Source organism: Mobula birostris, chromosome 28, assembly GCF_030028105.1.
Source record: "Mobula birostris isolate sMobBir1 chromosome 28, sMobBir1.hap1, whole genome shotgun sequence".
Classification (NCBI taxonomy): Eukaryota; Metazoa; Chordata; class Chondrichthyes; order Myliobatiformes; family Myliobatidae; genus Mobula; species Mobula birostris.
In genome coordinates, this window is record NC_092397.1 from 33,597,608 (window position 1) to 33,614,375 (window position 16,768).

Here is a 16,768-nt window from a genome sequence, read left to right on the forward strand (position 1 = left end):
GAATTCATGGCCAAATGTGAAGAAAGCCACACAGTGAGCACTGGATGCACTTAATGACCTCAACAGGCTTGTAGGTGAAGTTTTGCTTCTTCTGGAATGATTCTGGGATCCCGAATGATGGTGTAGCATGTATCCCGATTACATGGTGAAGTATCAGCAGTGAGATCAGTGGAGAGAAATGAATAGACAAGGTAATCATGGAGAGAGTGATCCCCGCTGAAAGTGGAGAGTCGGGTGAAGGGAAAGATGTATTTAGTGCTAGAATCCCTTTGAGGATGGTGGACTTTACATAGAATGATCTGCTGGATACGGACACCCACGGGGAGGTACGTAAGGACGAGGGGACTCTAACCCTGACAGCAACAAGATGGGGCAAGGGGGAATGTCTGAAAAATAGAGGGAATGTATGAGGATGAGGTTAGAAGCAATGAGAGAGGGATGGAAACCCCATTCTTTGAGGAGGGAGGACACAACTGATATTCCAGAAAGGAAGACCTCATCCTGGGTAGAGATGTGGCAGATATAAAGAAAAGGAAGGCATCTTTACATGAGCCAGGGTGGGACGAGGTATAGACAAGGCAGCTGTGAGTCAGTAGTTTACAGAAGATATCAATAGACAATCTGTTTCCAGAGGTAGAGATAGAGATATTGTGAAATTGGAGAGAGGTGTTGGAAAGATGCAAGTGGATTTAAGGACAGGGTTGAAGTTGGAGGCAAAGTTGATGAAATTGACAGGCTCAGCATGGGCGCATGAAGCAGCACCAAGATAGACTTCAGTGTGTCACAGAAAGAGTGGGAGTTCTGTACAAGTGAAGGCTTGGAACATGAATGATGCGTGTTGACAACAAAAAGGTAGGCGTTTCTGGGCCTCATGTGATTTTCTTCTTTGGTCCTTTATCTTTTCCACGTATCACCTTCCTGTTTCTCACTTTCCCATCCACCTTTCCCCTCAACTGGCTTCAACTATCTCCTTCCAGCGTGACTCCATCCCCTCCCACCACCAGTTGCCTATGGATTCATCCCCCTTCATTTCCAGTTCTGGTGAAGGATTTTGGTCTGAAATGTCAACTGTGTATACCTCTCCGCAGGTGCTGCCTGACCAGCTGAGTTCCTGCAGCATGTTGTATATGTTGCTCTGTGTTTCCAGCATCTGCAGATTATCGTCTGTATTTGATGACTGTGTACAGCATTTTCACCCTGTTATAGGAAAGATGTAATAAAACTAGAAACTGTGAAGAAATGATCTACTAGGATTTTGGCTAGACACAGGCGGTGGAGATCGTAGGAAATGTTCTGTAGACAAAAATTTTATTCCCTGGAATGTAGGAGATTGAAGGGTCATCTGACTGAGGTAGGCAGTAAGTGATAGACAGGATGAAAGACCATTGTATTTTCCTAGGGACGGGGATTGAAATCAACAGCACAGAGCATTAATAGGGGAAGCAAGAGAGTTAAAATGGAATAAGGGGCAGTTTCTTCACACAGAGATTTGTTCATATTTGGAATTTGGAATGAGCTGTTGAATCACAGAAGTGGGCATATGAGCAGCATTTAATAGTAATCTCGCTGTCTCTCTGGGCAACACAGTCAGCATGGACATTTGGCCAAATGCCTTGTTTCCATAAGAGTACAAGACATAGGCACATAATTAGGCCATTTGGTACATTGAGTTTGCTCCTCAATGTCATCACGGCTGATTAATTATCCCTCTGAACCGTATTCTCCTGCCTTATCCCTGGAATTTTTAACACCCTTACAAATTGAGAAACTATTAACCTCCTGAAGAAGATGGTGCCAGCGAATAAGGCAACCAAAAGCAACGTCCTTCAGACAGTTCACAAAACTATTTCTTTTACTTCTTCTACTTTCAAATATGATTCTACTACCACTGCAACTGGTGATTTATATTTTCTGGTGTTTTCAGGCCAACTAAGCAGTCTGGCACTTTGGTGTCTCTGAGGGAGTCCAGGGAGGTTTTGAGTGGAGTTCGGACAGCCCAACAGACATCTGAAAGTGGCTGTACAACTGAATAAAACACACTCAATGCTGCCCTTCATTAGTCGGTGCCACAGTGAGGAAGTCACACTGCACCTACATGAAGTTTGAGACAGGCAATATTTGGAAAATCGTGTGCAGTTCTGGTCGTGACATTAGAGCAAATATGGACACTCTGGGAAGGATGCAGGAGTTTCACTAGGGTGTTCCCTGGATTCGAGATCAGCAGATCGAAAGAACGTTTGGACAAACTTGTGATTTCATTAGAACCTCAGCGACTGAAGGGAGATCTGACAGGGCTTTTCTTTTAATTTGGAGAGACATGGATAGGATACAGAGCCAGAATCTTATTCCAGTGGTAGAAATGTCAAATATCAGAGGATCTGTGGATATGCTTTTAAGGTTATAGGGGGAAATTTAAGGGCCATATGAAGAGGAGTTGTTTTTTTCTTTAAATCACAGGGAGTGATAAGTGCTTGGAATAGATTTCCATAGGTAGTAATAGAAGCAGATAGTCTGGTGCAATTTAATAGGTGTTTAGATAGACATGCATATGACCAGAATTGAGATATATGGATGATAAACAGGCAGGCATTTAGAATACGCAAGCACGAGGAAATCTGCAAATGCTGGAATTTCAAGCAACACACATAATAATTGCTGGTGAACGCAGCAGGCCAGGCAGCATCTATAGGAAGAGGTACAGTCAACGTTTCTGGTCAAGATGAAGGGCCTTGGCCCGAAACTTCGACTGTACCTCTTCATATAGATGCTGCCTGGCCTGCTGTTTTCATCAGCAATTTTTCTGTATGCTGGGGCATTTAGAATAAATTGAAATCATTGTTCTCACAATATCATGGACCAAATGGCTTTTGCAGTGCTGTACTGTACTGTCTATGATCCTAGATAGGGAATTATAAATACCAGAATGGAACATGAAATGTCATGATTAAGAAAATTCAAAGGTATTTTAAAACAAAACGGTTGCTACGGAGAATGTAAGATCTCTCAAGGTAGAGGTGAAATTAGCCAGGACTGAAGCAGAGCACTTTCTGTGCAGGCATATAACGGTTTATTTTGCAGGAAAAAAAAACATGACAGAAGAAGAGAAAATGTTACCAGGGATGCTTCCGGACATTGTCATTGCTGTGATAGATACACAGACCAATACTCTGAATGAAAATCACCTGCTACTCAGCCTCTTTACAAACATTGTGAGTGGGTCTGAAAAGAGCCTTTGGTTCACTGGGTTCAGCTTCAATCACTTCATTTACTGGCACCTGACCGTCTTTGATACAGTGTGAGAGTGCGCGTTCATTCTGTACCTGTCAGTCTCTGGTAGAGTGTGAGAGTGTGGGGTTCACTCTGTACCTGTCAGTCTCTAGTACAGTGTGAGAGTGTGGGGTTCATTCTGTACCTGTCAGTCTTTGGTACAGTGTGACAGTGTGGGGTTCATTCTGTACCTGTCAGTCTCTGGTAGAGTGTGAGAGTGTGGAGTTCATTCTGTACCTGTCAGTCTCTGGTACAGCGTGAGAGTGTGGGGTTCATTCTGTACCTGTCAGTCTCTGGTACAGTGTGAGAGTGTGGAGTTCATTCTGTACCTGTTAGTCTCTGGTACAGTGTGAGAGTGTGGGTTCATTCTGTACCTGTCAGTCTCTAGTACAGTGTGAGAGTGTGGGGTTCATTCTGTACCTGTCAGTCTTTGGTACAGTGTTCGATTCGGGGTGCACACTGCATCTTCCAATCTCTCTTACTGTGCATCTCTTTGAGATGCATTCTAGCAGTTTAATTTGTTGATTAAAATTGTTTAACATTTTAATCAATACCACAGAGAAAATGTCACTGGTTGCATTGAACTGATCTTCAGGTACTTTGTAGCAGAGCAACCAGAGCAACAGGGCCAGAGCATGCAATCAAACACTATTCTGTGATCAATATGTAACTTTCCTCGAGTCACTTTGTGGGAGGGTTTGAATGGACTGTATTATGTACCATCATTCAGGCAGCTGGAATTAAGAATGCTTTTGACGGTGGATATGTAAACAGTGTGTCTACAGTGATCAGTGATGGGACCGCTATCTGACCAGATCAAAATACACATGGGCTGATTAGATCGCTGATGACGTGAATATTGGTGCAATTATGGGTGGTGAGGAAGGTTGTCAAAAGGACAGAAGTGGATGTAGATCAGTTGGAATCATGGATGGAGAAGCGGGGGACAGAGTTTAATCTGGACAAGTGTGACGAGTTTACATTCCAATGTTGGAGGAACGTACACAGTAAATGACAGCACCCTTGGGAGCAGTGATATTTCTCGATGTGTCTGTCCATATCATCCTGCAAGTGGTATTGAAAGCGAATGGAGATGTGCGGTAACCTTGTCTTCATCAGTCATGGTGTTGTGTACAAACCATAGGATGACATGTTACAGCTGGACAAACCCTTGGTTAGGTCACGGTTCGAGTCGTGTGTGCAGTTTTGTTTGCTACATCACAGGAAGGACGTGGGGACTGTGGAAAGGGTGCAGAAGAGATTTCCCAACATTTTGTCTGGATTAGTATATGGAAAATTGGATAACATGGATACTTTCACGGCTAAACTATGTAACAGTTTCTTCCTCCAAGCCATCAGACTCCTCAATACCCAGAGCCTGGACTGACACCAACCTACTGCCCTCTACGGTGCCTAATATCTTGTTTATTATTTATTGTAATGTCTGCACTGCTTTGTGCACATTATGCAGTCCTGTCTAGCTCTGTCGTCTAGTGTTGTTTTCGTATTGTTTTATGTAGTTCAATGTAGTTTTTGTATTGTTTCATGTAGCACCATGGTCCTGAAAAACGTTGTCTCGTTTTTACTGTGTACTGTACCAGCATTTACGGTTGAAATGACAATAAAAAGTGACTTGACTTGACGAGGCTTGTATTTTTTGTAAATTTTATTTAGAGATGCAGAGCAAAACAGATCCTTTGAGCCACACTGCTCGGCAAACCCCGGCAACCCCGACTTAACCCTAACCTAATCATAGGGCATTTTATAATCATGAATTAACCTACCGGTACATCTTTGGTCTGTGGGAAGAAACAGGAGCACCTGAAAAGAGCTGATAATATCCACAGGGAGAACATACAGAGAATCTTTAAAGAAGTTGCAGGGTTGAATTCTGAACTCCGATGCCCCGAGCTGTAACAGCGTCGTGCAAATCGCTACACGGTGATGGTGCAGTCTCACCTGACATCAGTGTCAGCAGAGGTATCGTGGGCTGAAAGGGCTGTTCCTAATCCTGTTTTCAGCTGCAAGTGGAGAGAACATGATATTCTATCGATGGGAACAGAATACAAATGTCGGGAGCTTATATTTCCCTTATAGAAACATCAAAATCCTACAGCACAATGCAGGCCCCTTGGCACACAATGCTGTGCCAAACGTGTAGTTACTTGAGAAATTACCTCGGGTTACCCATAGCCCTGTAGATTTTAAGCTCCATGTACCTATCCAGGAGTCTCTTAAAAGACCCTATCGCTTCTGCCTCCACCATCGTCAGCGGCAGCCCATTCCACGCACTCATCACTCAATGCGTAAAAAAAAACTTGCCCCGGACATCTCCTCTGTACCTGCCTTCAAGCACCTTAAAAATATGCCCTCTCATGTTAGCCATTTCAGCCCTGGGGAAAAGCCTCTGATATTCCAGACGATCAATGTCTCTCATCATCTTATACAGTTAATATAGGGCGGGGGAGCCCATTTAAAAAGACTTAGTCTCATTATTCAAGGAAGATTCTCAATGTATCGGAATCAGTGCAGAGAATGTTGACTGGACCAATACTGGCAGTGGGCTGCTTGTCTGATGAGGAGAGTCTGGGCTTGTGTTTTCTGTTTGTACTATTTCCATGTACATAGAAGACCATAAGACCATAAAGATATAGGAGCAGAAGTAGGCCATTCAGCCCATCGCGTCTGCTCTGCCATTTAGCCATGGGCTGATCCAATTCTTCCGGTCATCCCCACTCCCCGGCCTTCTCCCCATACCTTTTGATGCCCTGGCTAATCACGAACCTATCTATCTCTGTTTTAAATTAGTTAATCTGTCATACCTTCTGACAGAATAACTAATGCAGCCTAAATGTACGTTTTACGGTAGCCATTTATCAGAAAAACACAAGAGAACAGGGAAACACTCCCCCTTCTCTCCAAGTCTGTAATCTCTCAGCCAAAGCTACCTTACCCCCTCTCAGGTTGTCTGACTATCCTCCATTCACAGTAACTCACAGAGGTACAACTGAAATAACACCCCGAACCTTCGTTTCTCACACAACGTACTGACAATTTTACTTCCGTCCAGAGTCTTCATGTTCAGTATTTTCTCCTGTTGTTTTAAATCAGCACATGTAGCCGACACCCGACCATTGCTTAGACATATTGCTGACGTTACCAATATCCTTCTGAATACTCTTAGTTAGTCGACCAGGATGAAAATGTTGATCACAAGAAGATATGAAAGTGATCATTACCGTGAAATCCACAGCATCTTCTGCCCTTACCGGAGGACCCTCCTCATCCAAACCCGTTCCTTCCGAAGCATTGTCCTTGTATTTCTTGCCAAAATCCATTCCATACTATAACAGAACATCCCCTCTGAATTTCCCATCATCGGCTCCGTTCAGTCACATTACAGGTGGAGCATACTGCCAACACCCGTCACTGTCGCCCCAACACTCTCCAGTTGTCTCGTCCTCCCCCCGTGTTCCTTCTAGAACCCAGGTCCGATTGCCAGGCCGAGGTGTCCCTCGGATCTCTCCGCTCCACCACCTCAACTTACCGCTTCGGGCCCAGGTACTCCCCATTCCCAGCTGCTTTAAAGCCGCTGCTGCCGGTGGGTGAGGGAATGGGACTGCGCATGTCTTCCGCCGTGCAGTGTCAATCAGGTGTTGGGGCGGAGCCTCGATGCGCATGCGTTCGACTATCACCACAGAGCAAAGCTCAGACAGACCTTCCCCCAATTCACTTTATTACACTCTGAGCGGAGGTTTTGGGGACTGCAGAAGGGGCGGCATGGCTATAAACCCGGAATTAAACATATGTCCACTTGGATTGTACTCTACAAATTGTTTCAGGTGTCCCTTTGCCTGTCTTCTCCACACAGTCACGCAGACGCACTGAATGAGGGACGTGAGGGAGTTGATAACTCACAGCAATGGTCCCGGTTCAATGTGTTCGGAGTGACGGATTCGGTCACTGATTGTAACTCCGATCGGCGCTTTAATACAGACTCGCTGAGGGAATGTCTGGGGAAAGAGGTTGAACCCACCGTCCGATATTCTCAGGAAGCTCTCTCGTTCCAGGCTCACTGCAGACTTGTTCGATACTCTCAATGATCATATAAAAAACCTTTTTTTTGGCTCAGAAATGTCTTGTACATCCGATTAGTAATTGAAGCAGGAAACGGTCTCCCCATCGGGGAATTGAACCCAGTCTCCCAGGTGGCGGGCGGGGAGACTAAGCACTGAACTAACGAGGATATATAAAGATATGGAATCTGTCACACTGATTTCAGGGTACAGGAGAGCTCAGAGAGTCCTCCTGCCGTTTGTTTGTTGTGTCATGTGTGACGCCAAGCAGAGCTACCGGACGGATGATGCTAATGAGAGAGATAACGGAACACAATGGAGAAACATTTAAAATGCTAATAAGAGAGAAGAGAGCGATTAACGAGAAAGAAACACAATTCAGATATTGACAGACCGGTTGCTTTGAACCTGAACTGCTTGAAGTTTGATGGACAGGTGATACCCCAGCAGGGGGATAAAAAGAGTAGGTTTGTTAAGGCACGAGACACGCCACGAGACCCTGGAAAGAGCAGTGTGTGCCCCCACAAGTCGGTGTAAGTTTGGAGGAACGGTTCGCAGGAACTGAGCAGAGGCTCACAGAGTGCAAAGGTACTATTGGTGGGAACCTGGGGTGTGTGTCCGCCCTTGCCTGAGTGCCAGTTTCACCGCGGAAGAACGACCGTATCCGGAACGGAGGGCTCACAGTCGGTGACCACAGCGGGATTAGATGACATCAAAAGGTCTGCCCGAAACCAACTGCATCTCTCTCTCTCTCTCTCTCTCTCTCTCTCTCTCTCTCTCCCCCCTCCTCCCCCACCGGTACAACAACAGCGACTACTTCGAACTGCACTAAACTGAACTGAACTCTGCTTCACTTAAGACTGATCATTTTACCCCTAGACTGCGATAGAGCTTGGTTGATTCCTATTACCCTATTTCTGTGTATATGTGGGTATTATCATTGCTAACCTGTTACATTTATATCCCTGCGATTAGTGTACTGTATTACTTATTTCTTTAATAAAACTTTATTAGTTCCTAGTAATCACAGACTCCAACGAGCCTTCCATTTCTGCTGGTTTGGCAACCCAGTCACGGGGTACGTAACATAAGTGGGGATCTCGTCCGGGATTTTGAAAGCCAAAATTGGGACTGGGTAAATTGATTGGGTTAAAATTCCCGAAAGAAATAAAAAGAGAGCAAATACCAGAAATAGAGATTGAGCAATTTCTAAAGGCGCCAACCTTGGAGGCACTAGAGGATGCCAGGAAATCAGAATTGGCGGCTGTTGCAAAACGGTTGAATCGTTTTAAGGGGAAGCCGACAATGAGGAGAGCGGAGATGCACAGAGCTAACGTTGAGCATTATGTATCTGAAGGTGTGTTTCCCCACGGGGAGCTGGAGGTGGTGTCTATGAGGAAACCTGGTGGAGAAGCAGTGCAGCTGCAGATGGAAAAATTAAGACACGAGTACGAGTTCAGAGTAAAGCAGTTAGAATGGGAAGAGAGAGTACAGCAGTTAGAACGAGAAGGAGAGATAAGGAAAGGGAGTTTAAGCTTGAGAAGTTAAGGATAACGCTAGAGTGGTGCCAAATGCCGAACCAGGTGGAGGGTTCAGGGCGACCCAGGAGGTTAGGTTGGTTTCCCCATTTGAGGAGGCCGAAGTTGATCGGTGCTTTCTACATTTTGAAAAAGTCGCTGCAAGTCAGGACTGGCCGAGGGATAACTGGGCTGTTTTACTTCAGAGCGTACTTAGAGGGAAGGCTCAACAAGCTTACTCAGCGTTGTCAGCAGAAGATGCCCTGAGGTATGATGTGGTGAAAGAGGCTATACTCAGGATTTATGAGTTGGTCCCGGAGGCAGACCGGCAAAGGTTCCAGAACGTGAGGAAGCACGTATTTAGAGTTTGCCCGTGAGATGCAGATGTATTGTGAGCGTTGGTGCGCCTCGAAAGAGGCCACTGGGAATTATGACAGACTGCTACAGCTGATGCTGATTAAGCAGTTTAAAGGTTGTGTCCCTGAAGCTATGAGGCCCTATCTAGATGAGAAAGAGGCAGAAACCATAGCCGCAACTGCTAAGTTAGCGGATGAGTACGCGTTAACACACAAAGCAAAGTTTACCCCGAGTAAAAGCTACCAGAAGGATAGTCAAGTGGGCGAGGAGAGTCCGCCAGAAAAGTCAGAAAGTAAGCCAGGCACTAGTGAGAAGGATAAGGAAGACAGGAAGCAGTTTGGTAGGAAGTCTCCTGGGGTCATATGCTGTAATTGTGGGAAAGCCGGTCACTTTGCGTCCAGGTGCTTTGCCCCAAAGAAGGAGACGGTGAAAGGAAAAACGACGACTCCGACTGCCTATATTGAGCCGGCAAACAAATAGCTAGGTGAGAAGAGATCTGACAGAATTCAGGAAGGGCGTGAGAAGTTTATTTCGGCCGGATTGGTGTCGGTGAAAGAGGGGTCAAACCCAGTTCCAGTACGGATCTTGTGAGACACTGGGCCTTGTCAGTCATTGATCTTAGGGAGGGTGTTAGACTTTAGTTCAGTGACCGAGACTGGGGAGGTCAGTGTGATAAAAGGCATTGGGAAAGGGACTGAAGCAGTACCTTTGCACCAGATACACCTAAAAAGTGACTTGGTCTCCGGACCGGTCACGATAGGGGTGAGGCTCGAATTACCGATGGAAGACGTGGAGGTCTTACTCGGTAACGACCTTGCAGGTGGAGATGTGTACCCAGCAGTAAGATTGACAAGCCAGCCTGCCAGGGCTGAGGACCCGCCCATGGACTCACAGGTTTATCCCGTTTGCGCAGGAACTCGGCGCATGTCCAGAAAGGCTGCCGAAGCGAATGTAGATTTAGCTGAGACGTTTTTACCAGCCTTGTACCAGGAGGGGTTAGAAGGTGAGAAGAAGAGGCATAGTGGAGCGGAAGGAAGTGAGGGAGTTGAGGTAGATTTATCATTAGCGAGGAAGGAATTTATACAGACACAGGAACGAGACGAGGAGCTGATGGTTTTGACGGAGACATCTCTCTCCGATGCAGAAATAAAAAGGAAAACCAGTGGGCTATTATGTGAAGGAGGGAGTACTGATGAGGAAGTGGAGACCAAGTACCGTGCCCGTAGATGAGGAGTGGAGGGTGGTACACCAGGTGGTAGTGCCGAAAATTTATAGGGTCGAGATTTTTAACCTGGCCCACAAGATACCCTTCGGTGGAGATTTTGGTGTGAGGAAAACAGTCGATAGAATTATGAAAGAATTTTACTGGTCGAACATGAGGAAAGATATTATTGAATATTGTAGACGGTGCCATACCTATCAGGTGGTAGGAAAGCCGAACCAGGTCCTGCCTAAAGCACCCCTTCGACCAATACCCGCTTTCGAGGAACCTTTTTCCCGAATAATTGTGAATTTTGTCGGTCCCCTGCCCATAACTGCGAGTGGACGAGAGTATGTGATGACTATGATGTGCGCCGCCACCAGGTTTCCGGAGGCCGTGTCCCTGGCAAGAGTGAAGGCTCCCACAGTGACAAAAACGCTTGTGAATTTTTTCACTACAGTGGGGCTGCCAAGGGAAATCCAGTCAGATCAGAGGAGTGTCTTCACATCTCACACATTCCGCCGGATGTTGGATGAAATGGGAGCAAAGCAGATTTTGGCCTCGGGTATCACCCAGAGTCGTTGGAAAGGTTCCCCGCAACATTAAATTCCATGATTAAAATTTATTGTCAACAGAACGCTAGGGATGGGATGATGCCTTGCCTCTTTTGCTATTTGCCGTGAGGGACACGGTTCAGGAGTCATTGGGGTTCAGTCCATTCGAGCTCGTCTTCGGTCATCAGCCCAGAGGACCTCTGACCTTCCTGAAAGAGCAATCGTCCAGTCTGACAGTATAAGTCAATGTGATTGATTATATTTTAAAATTTCGTGAGAGGCTTAAAAATATCTGTGACCTTGCCAAAGAAAATCTACGACACTCCCAAACTAAAATGAAACAGTGGTATGATACTCGTGCCTGCCAACAAGTGTTTTGAGTGGGCGATATGGTCTTAGTTCTGTTTCCAGTGGTAACTAACCCCCCCCAGGCGAGATTAAAATTGATTAAAACGATAGACTCTTTGAATTATGTTATTGAAACGCCGGATAGACGTAAGCCAACCCAATTAGTACACATTAATATGTTAAAAGCTTACCACGATCAGAAAGCAGATCTAGTCGGTGTTATCACGAAAATTAATGAGGCTGGGGTGCCAAATGATAAGGGGAAATCCCTTTTTGAAAAGATAACTATGATGCCGACCAGATTGGAGAACTCTATTGTTTTGGCCAACTTTGCTGAAAAGGTCTCTCATTTAACCCCTGCACAGAGCGAGCCGCTGATTGACGGTACATGATGCTGTTGCCACATCAGATCAGCCTATTAAACAACAGCCCTTTAGGATGAACTTGGAGAAGGGCAAGCTAGTGGAGAAATAAATTGAATACATGCTAGCCACAGGTATTATTAGGCCAGTCAAACCGGAATAGGCTTCTTCCTGTGTGGTAGTCCCGAAAGCCGATAGGAGCATAAGATTCTGTACAGATTACAGAAAGGTGAACACCATCACAAAAACCGATGCTTACCCCAACCCAAGGGTAGACGATTGCATGGATAAAGTGGGGAGAGCTAAGTACATCACAAAGATCGATTTGCTGAAAGCGTACTGGTGTGTACCTTTAACCGAACGGGCTAGAGAAATCTCAACATTTGTCACTCCATCCGGGTTATACGAGTATAATGTTTTACCTTTTGGCATGAAAAGCGCCCCAGGGACCTTCCAAAGGATGAATAATTCCGTGATAAATAGGTTAAAGAATGCAGAAGCGTATATTGACGATTTAGTGGTCTGGAGTGACACGTGGGAGGAGCACATTGTGGCGGTAGAGGAACTGTTTAAACGGCTGTCTGAAGCTAACCTGACAGTGAACCTCGCGAAAAGTGAGTTCGGCCACGCTAAGGTCACTTATCTGGGGTATGTGGTAGGACAGGGGCAGCTGACACCGATGCAGGCTAAGGTGTGGGCTATCTCTGACGTTTTCCATCCCGACGGACAAGAGAGCCCTGAGAAGGTTCTTGGCGATTGTGGGGTACTATCGGAAGTTTTGCAAAAACTTTGTGATATTACCCTCCCTCTTACTAAGCTCTTGCCGAAGAATGTGAAGTTTGTGTGGAACGACCTTTGTCAACAAGCCTTCGAGAGTCTGAAGGCGATTCTGTGTCACCACTCTGTATTGAATGCGCCTGACTTTTCAAAACCCTTCTCCCTAGCAGCAGCTGCTAGCGAAGAAGCGGCAGGGGCTGTGATGTTGCAGACAGACAAAGAGGACATTGAACACTCAGTGGCTTATTTTTCTAAGAAGTTTAATGTCCATCAGAGAAATTCTTCCACTGTGGAGAAGGAATTACTGGCAATCACACTGGCCTTACAACATTTTCAGGTTTATATTTGTCCAGCACGGAAACCACTGGTAGTTGACACTGATCACAATCCATTAGTGTTTTTGGCCACAATGAAGGATAAAAACAAAGGCTTACTAAGTTGGAGCCTGGTGTTACAGGAATTTGATATTAAGATAAAACATTTGAAAGGAATAGACAATGTGATTGCTGATTGTCTGTCAAGGTGTTAAAACTTAAAGTTCTCTGTATTAGCAGAATAGCTGATGACTACCTGTATATTAGTGGACATCTTATAATGTGCATTCATGCCCATAATTCTTACCCCGTTAAAAATCCTTTTAAGTGTGGGGGTGTCATGTGTGACGCCAAGTAGACCTACCGGACAGATAATGCGAATGAGAGAGATAACAGAAGACAATGGAGCAACATTCAAAATGCTAATAAGAGAGAAGAGAGAGATTAACGAGAAAGAAACACAATTCAGATATTCACAGACCGGTTGCTTTGAACCTGAACTGTTTGAAGTTTGATGGACAGGTGATACCCCAGCAGGGGGATAAAAGGAGCAGATTTGCTAAGGCACGAGACACGCCACGAGACCCTGGAAAGAGCAGTGTGCCCCTTCAAGTTGGTCAGAGTTTGAAGGGCCGGTTCGCGGGAGCCGATCAGAGGTTCATAGGGTGTAAAGGTAAGATCGGTGGGAACCTTGACTGGGTTCCGGGTTCAACGCGGAAGAACGATCATATCCGGAACGGAGGGGTCACAGTCGGTGACCACAGCGGGATTAGATGACATCAAAAGTTCTGCCCGAAACCAACTGTGAAGGCATCAAAAAGTCTGCCTGAACAACTGCATCTCTCTCTCTCTCTCTCTCTCTCTCTCTCTCTCTCTCTCTCTCTCTCCCCTCGCCCAACGGTACAACAATAGCGACTACTTCGAACTGCACTAAACTGAACTGAACTCTCCTTCTCTTAAGACTGATCATTTTACCCCTAGACTGCGATAGAGCTTGGTTGATTCCTATTACCCTATTTCTGTGTATATGTGTGTATTATCATTGCTAACCTGTTAGATTTATATCATTGCGATTAGTGTACTGTATTACTTTTTTCTTTAATAAAACTTCATTAGTTCCTAGTAATCACAGACTCCAACGAGCATTCCATTTCTGCTTGTTTGGCAACCCAGTTACGGGTTACGTAACAGTTGAGTGTGGATCTGGCGCTTTCTATCATCCCCTCCTCACTGTGTGACTGGAGGGTCTCAGTATTCTTTAGCGATTCAGTCAGTCACTGTATTCAATATCTGGCCAAAGGAAGGGCTCCCATCAGCGTGCGGTTTGAAAGGACAATTATAAACTGAATTAGTTTATCCATTTTGTGTTGCGCGAGGCAGGATCCCATTAATAGGTCTTCGACTCGTCCAGGGCTCTGTTCTAACTCAGCCTGACTCCTGGAGTATGCTCGCCGTGGGTTGTAAAACTCCGGTTTGTTGGGGAGGCGATATTAATTTACCGGTATAGGACCTGCAGCAGAGTGAGGAATGATCTGACAGAAAGCAGCTCGGGGACTGGTCGAATCACACGGAACTGTGGGAGACGCCTCACTACTCAAAACCTTTGCAACGTCATTGAGCGATGGTGGTATAGTGGTGAGCATAGCTGTCCAAGCAGTTGACCCGAGTTCGATTCCTGGCCACTCCAGGTTGTACAGTTTTAGACTGCAAAACAAATCATAGAACACGATATGTGTAGAACTCCAAGTGCCAAGTAATCGTGTAAGATTGATTCATTAATTATCATTCACTGTGTCGTGGATCAGAGATGGAATTAGCGTCCCTCAAGAGTTTCCCGTTAAATCCTGTTCTGACTCTCTTGCAGTTTCTACAAGAATGGACTCTTAACAGGGAGGATCTGCAGGATTTGTAGAGTGTTGCCTTATTTAAGTGTTTGAATTTGTTTGCCTTCATTGGAATGTCAGAGCCTGAGAGGAAACTTCACCGAATTATGAGGTAGAAAACTATGAGAGACATAGATTTGGCAGATAGTCAAAATGGGTTTCCCATGGTAAGGATCTGAAATTCTAGAGGGAATGAATTTAAGGTCGGAGTGGGAGAGATTTTAAAGAAGATGTGTGGGTCACGTTTTTAGACAGAGTGGGGTGAGTGCTTGGAAGGGGCTGTTAGGTTCAGAGACGGTAGGATATACGATGTGTTTAGATGGGCACATGAATATGTCAGTGCGAAGCGACATCGACAGACGCACAAAGAGAAAATCGCAGATGATGGAAATCCAAGCAACACAGAAAATGTTGGAGGAGCTCATCAGGCCTGGCAGCATCTGTGGGAAAAAACGATGAGGAATCAGAGTTAGACGGTGAGTGGAGGGGAGGAAGAAACACGAGGTGAAACCGGCGGGCGGTAGGGACTGGTGAATTAAAGGCTTGAAACGTTGATTAGTGAAAGAGATACTGGGCTGGAGAACAGGCAATCTAATAGGAGAGGACAGAAGGCCATGGAAGAAAGAAAAGGGGGAGGGACACCAGAGGGAGGTGATGGACAGGTAACAGATAAGGTCAGAGTGGGAGGATGTGTTGCTCCTCCAACCTGAGTGTAGCCTCATGGCGACAATACAGGAGGCCATGGGCTGCCATGTCGGAAATGGAATGAGAAGTTGAATTAAAATGGGTGGCCACTGGGAGATCTCGCTTGTTCTGGTGGACGGAGTGTAGGTGCTCGGTGAAGTGGTCTCCCAATCTGTGTCAGGTCTCACCGATATTCAGGAAACCACACCGGGAGCACTGGATACAGTAGATGACCGTAAAATACTCACAGATGAAGTGTCGCCTTACCTGGAAGAACTGTTTGGGACCCTGAATGGTAATGAGGGAGGATGTGTAGGGGCAGGTGTAACACTTGTTTCACTTGCAAGGATAAGTGCCAGGAGAGAGATCAGTTGGAGGGACGAACGCACATGGGATTCACATAGGGAGAGATCCCTGCAGAAAGCAGAGGGGGAAGGGAATGATGTGTTTGGTGGTGGGAGCCCGCCGGAGATGGCGGAAGTTACAGAGAATTGTGTACTGGAGGGGGAGGCTGGGAGTTGGGGTAGGTAGGTGAGGACAAGACGAACCCTGATGGACTGATTGACTGATAGACTATCATGATAGACTGTTCCATGTAGCCGACAAACAGATAGGCAGAGCTGGGACTCATGCCTGTGTCTGTGGCTGCACCCTGTGTTTGAAGGAAATGGGAGGAGTTGAAAGAGAAATGATTGAATGGGGACAAGTTCCGCCAGACGGAGGTGAAAGGTGGTAGAGGGGAATTGGTGGGGTCTGGTATGCAGATGGTTCCCGATACAATGAACACTTGACCCTGCAATCTACCTCATTATGATGCTGCACATAATTATCTATCTACACTGTGCTTTCTGTGTCGCTGTTAAATTTTATTCTGCATTTTGATATTGTTTCATATACTTTATACTTTATTGTCGCCAAACAATTGATACTAGAACGTACAATCATCATAGCGATATTTGATTCTGCGCTTCCCGCTCCCTGGATTACAAATCGATAGTAAATATTGAAAAACTTATAAATCATAAATAAAATATAGAAAAATGGAGAGTAAGGTAGTGCAAAAAAAAAAAACGAACTGCAGGTCCGGATATTTGGAGGGTACGGCCCAGATCCGGGTCGGGATCCGGATATTGTTCTCTCTCAATACACTGTGTAATGATTTGATCTCCTTGAACAGTGTGAAAGAGAAGCATTTCGCTGTATCTCCGTACATGACAAAAAGATTAAATCCCACTGAACGTGATGAGGCAGAGCAGGGAACGGCGGGCTCCGGACAGCGCAGCGTTTCCCAGTGGGCAATACAACGCGCAGCAAAAGCTGCTGGATCACCAGCGTCCCTGGGTGGGCTCGAACCACCAACCTTTCGGTTAACAGCCGAACGCGCTGACCGATTGCGCCACAGAGACAAGCTGGAAAAAAAACTTGTCA

The 16,768-nt window shown here is 45.7% G+C and overlaps 1 protein-coding gene and 1 non-coding gene across 2 annotated transcripts in view; one reads left to right on the forward strand and one right to left on the reverse strand.

Annotated features, from left to right (window-relative positions):
* LOC140189114 (uncharacterized) overlaps positions 1-16,768 on the forward strand; it is a 1,124,305-nt gene that overhangs the window by 830,720 nt on the left and 276,817 nt on the right. The gene's annotated exons all lie outside the window — the stretch shown is intronic.
* trnan-guu (transfer RNA asparagine (anticodon GUU)) lies at positions 16,673-16,746 on the reverse strand. Its single transcript has one exon. It is a non-coding gene; the product is annotated as a tRNA-Asn (tRNA).